We start from the raw sequence: 5,086 nt of genomic DNA, 5'->3' as shown, positions 1-5,086 counted from the left end.
CATGATTCTTTAACAGGAGTTATCATGGTATATGTAAGTGATTGTTTACAGAATAGCAGCTGCGTCATAGGAATTTTTCGTAGGCAAATTGAAAGTTTAATTACCCATCGCCCACTGTGTATCTGTAAGTCAAAAAGAGGTGTAAACTCATAGGTGTAGGCACTCCCCAGTCCGGCCGGCTGGACCGTGACCTACTGGAATCTTCACGTGACAGATAGGAGAGAGAACAGTGAGTCTAGTTAGGGAGGCCAGCAGTTGGAATCAGGATATCCAAAGAAAGGTCACGAATGAAGATACATGTTCAGGCCAGACATCAGAATCAAAAACAGGTGTTATCATTATGCTTCCTGGAAGCGTTATCCAGAATAAAGCAGGACACAGCCAGGGGCTGGTACACAGGAGGCAAGGTCCAACCTCTACCACCTAACAGGGAGCCAGGCCTCCAGAGCAAAGGGAGGGAGGCAGAAGACCAACGAGATACACTACGTGCCATGTTTTGAGCACAAAACTAATTCCAAATACCATCTATGTTCAGACTTGGTTCTCACTGGCTATGGATTTGCTGATGGCAGATGCCTGGTGGAGCAGTTTGAAGGGATCCATCGTGAAGGGATTTTACCATCAAGTAGCAAATAGTCTACACATAGACTGTAGGTGAGAAAGTATTTCGTTCCAGTGCATTTTGGACTTTGGGGTAAGACCTGTGTGTAGGTCAGTAATTAGGGACTCTCAACCCAAAGTTTTTATTAAGTTTTGTTGTGAATGGAATGGAATGGGATGGGATGGGATGGGATGGGATGGGATGGAATGGAATGGGTGGTGTGGATGGCATGGCTTGGAACCAAATGCATTGTGTTTAGTAAGGCTGGACATTGTGGAAATTTGAGGTATGTGTGTGAGACACAGAGAGGCAGAAACTGAGACAGAGAGAAATAATGTGATTTTAAAAAAAAAGTAATTTCCACTATGGATCATGGTTTTAAAAAGTCGTTAATGTCACTGAACAAACAAACCCCTCTTATTTTACAGGTAAGTAAATTAAGGACCAGGAAGGGGAAGAGACCACAGGGGGATATCTAGTCTGAGTCCTTCTGCCATACCCACCTACAAAGACCAGGCTCTCCAGACAAAACAAAACAAAACAGGACATAGGACATGTTTATTTTTATGAATACTCTTAATCGATATTAAATTCAATTATGTTTTTATTATACATTTAACAAACTGAGCTAATTGAAAAGAATAAAACCACACAAAAACAAGACCTTCTTGGAAAAACCACAGCTATATTGTTGCTAACTAGAGCCTGTAACCTCTCATATGGTTACCATGGCTTTAGCCAGAAGCCTGTTTTGCCCACAAAACAAAAACTAAATCTGCAATTTAGATATTGGGCCACGAGGTGCCGTGCCATAGAGACACATGAGGGACCACAGACCCCAGTGATTCCTCTTTTGGTGAAACAATAAAATTTGATATTTGAACTTAAATATAGGGGTGCCTGATGGCTCACTTGAGACTTTGGCTCTTGGTTTCAGCTCAGGTCAGGATCCCAGGGTCCTGGGATCAAGCCCCATGTCCAGCTCTGCACTGAACATGGATCCTGCATAAAATTCTCTCTCTCTTTCCCTCTACTCTCTCCCCTACTCTCTCTCTAAAAATAAAATAAATTAATAAGAATAAGCTTAAGTCTAACATAGTCCCCCCAAAAGAGATAATTGTTCCAAAGCAACAAAAATTAAAACTAAAAAATCCTGGCAGAGAATTTAGTATCTTTTTCTGACCCTGCAATTTTATCTGTTCACCCTAAATTTTAGTTTAATCTAAAGCCCTTATAGTTGGTTTATCTTCAGCTCTTAGGTTTTCTTGGCACGAAGCCCCTGAGCCACTCAACTCCTGGAAGCTTAAAATAAAGCCATTTCTCTCTAGACTCTTCCCAAGATCATAAAAGGAACGAACTTTCTTTTTTCAAGTTCCCTGATCCCAGAGACTTACTTCTTTTCACTCCCCGGAGCAGAAGGGATGGACAGAAGAGGCTTCGAGGTAACATGAAGCTAGACATGCCAATCACAGTCTTGCTCCCTGATCCTTTTTCACCTCTTCTTTTATTCTCCCCCAACCCTCCGTTTTCCCCTACTTGGACTTCAACTGTTGTATACCCCCTCAACAAGTCACATTCAATTTCCAGCATGATTCTTGGGATGCTGGTAGGAAGAAGGGAAGGAATTGCTACCCCCAGTTTATAGATGAGGAATTTAAATTCAGAAAGACGAAATGACTTTCCAGTGTCTCAAAATTCCAAGTCAGAGTCTGTTTCCACAAGACCAGTGTTCTTTCCATCGTTGATTATGTTAGTCAGGATCCATTGAGGAGACAGACCCGACACAGTGGAGAGAACAAGGAAAGTTTAATATAAAGAACTATTAATAGTAAGAGGTAATTAACCACGAAAGGATAGAAAGAATTCTGAAGAATAAAGGGGTTGGAGTACAGGGAGTAGTCACTACCTCTGGGGCAGAAACAGAGCAACTATGGAAGGAAACCTATGCCAGGGCTGAAGCCCAGACCTCACCGGGGTGTATGTGGCTGTGGCCCACGGGATGGTGGAAAGGTTGGGGTGCTGCACGTTGGGGCTGGAAGGCAGCACACTATCTGCCCGGAAGCAAAGAGGGCACCAGTGAGACTCCCCAAGAAGCCATCTGCTATGATGCCAGTGAAACTCACTGGGTGAACACCACAGGATGACAGCAAGTCACTGGCCACAGGGCAGGAGCAAGAAATACACCAGAACCAGAAGGAAGCCCCTGCCTCCTGCTGTGCCATTTCAGCGCCCTCTACTGGCAAGGGTAATGTTGCACCAGCAGGCAAAGAAAAATGTTAACACTGCCCCACTCCAGCACCACAAAGCAGGGCAAAAAAGGGTGGATTTGGAACTGAGAGGCAATGACTCTATAACCAGGTACAGTTAACACTCCAAGTGGGAGTGGTGTTTGATGACTGGAAGCACATCTGTAATTTCTTTGAAAGGCAATTAGTAGGTGCAAATTGGAATTTGAGAATCATTTCTTTGGAACTTGAGAATCATGCCCAGGTAGTAATGGAAGGGAGTGTTTCCTTTTGCGTGATGGCACCATGAGGTGTCATAAAAGTTTAAAAACAAGTATGGCAATAATAGAATAGGTTACCACTGAGGGAAGGTGGAGACAGTGATCAGGAAGGATGCATAGAGCAGCAAGAGAGTTCATGGGTGTTTGTTATATTATCCTAGCCCATACCCTTTTGAGTGCCTGAAATATTTCCTGGTAAAATACATGAATAAAATAACAAAGTAGAAATAAAAGTTTGAAGATACAAGAGCCAAGGATTTGGATTGCTGCTTAGAACTGGTTAATTTTCTTTAACAGCTCTTTCTTAATGTCTTTTATTGTTTCTATTCCATGGATTTCTCCTTTAAAACTGTTTTTTCTCAATGTTCTGTCCTGACCTTTCTCTCCACTTACTCTCCCCCCCTTCTGTAGGATCTTAGCTAATTTGGGGACCTCCTTCTCTATGTGGATGATATCCAAACACTGTATCTCTCACCTGGATAGGGCCCCATTCACTCAACTTCTTTGACATCTCAGGAGGGGCCACACGTACCTGAAACTCCTCACGTACAGACTGAACTAAATATCCTTCCCCCCACCCCGATGCTTCTTTTGTCTCCTGCCTTGGTAGCTGGATCACCATCCACCCAGTCACTCAAACAGAAAACCCAAGTCCTGTCCTTGATGCTTCCCTCATTCTCCAAATCCAACCACCAAGTTCTGTCAGGTGTACTTTTTAGGGTTTCTTAAATGGATTTGTTCTCTCTATTCCTGCTATGGATTTTCTGGTTGAGCCCGTCACCATCCCTCACCCAGGCCGTGAGCACGTCTCCTCGTGTTCTGCTCACACGTAGCGTTCAGTGGAATCGGACAGAACCAAATTATGGGGCCGGATGGCCTGGAAACTCCCTGGGGCACCAGTTTATAGGACACCCTGAGATATCGTTCAAGCAGATCAAATATGTGGTGCCAGCTAACTCAGGTTTTTGTGAGCGACTGACATCATTGACGAAATATAAAATGGTCCCAACTGAGCCAAAATAGATTTATGGTCCCCAGAAGAGCTGACCCAGCATCGCAGAGTATTTGTAATGGCCACAATGTGATCTGCTTGGTGAAGGTTAGGCCACACCATCAACCTGAGACCAGCCACACGGCAGGCATCTAAAGTCACCGTGTCTGTCTGCTGAAATTTCTAAACTCCCTTATTTTTTTATGGTATGGTGCTGATTAGCAAACAAGGGATTTATTTTATCTACATTTGAATGCTTTTATTAAGCCTCACAAGAAATTGTCAAGTTCAGAAAATGACACACCCCTACAAAGAGAGAGAGAGAGAGAGAGAGAGAGAGAGAAGAAAAAACTCAGGAAAGCAGGAACATGAAGGTAAAAATCAATGGTTTTTAATATTTTCAACAAGATTCTGACCACATTTGTGTGAGTGATTAATACCTAGAAGGTATATATAAGTGCAGTCAGAAGAAAACCTAATTCAAATATGTTAAATTGTTATGTTACTACATTCAGGGGGAAAGAACTAACCCACGGGGTACCTGGGTGGCTCAGTTGGTTCAGCGTCTGACTCTTGATTTCAGCTCAGGTCGGGATCTTACAGTTCATGAGATCAAGCCCCACATCAGGCTTTGCACTGAGAGCGCGAAGCCTGCCTGGGATTCTCTCTCTCCCTCTCTCTCCGCCCCTCCCCCACTCTCTCTCTCAAAATAAATAAATAAACTTTAAAAAAAACTAACTCCTGATTCTGAACGCAAAGAAATACAATTTTTATTAATAGAAAATTAATTTCTCTTTATCTTCTAAAAGTAAATATTAAACAGTTTTTTTTAATAGTCCCTTGAAGGGGTGTCTGATTCCTCACCATCTGGGGCACTAATGACAGTCCCCCCCGCCCCCCACCCCAGAGTGTGTGGCCAGAGAAGTGGGGATAGAATCCAAAGTCCTCACCATTTCTGCAGGCCTTCATGACGCCTGCTCCCTGTGTC

This window comes from Herpailurus yagouaroundi, unplaced genomic scaffold (genome assembly GCF_014898765.1).
Source record: "Herpailurus yagouaroundi ecotype Mexico unplaced genomic scaffold, PumYag 195, whole genome shotgun sequence".
Taxonomy (NCBI): Eukaryota; Metazoa; Chordata; class Mammalia; order Carnivora; family Felidae; genus Herpailurus; species Herpailurus yagouaroundi.
This window is presented reverse-complemented; position numbering follows the sequence as displayed.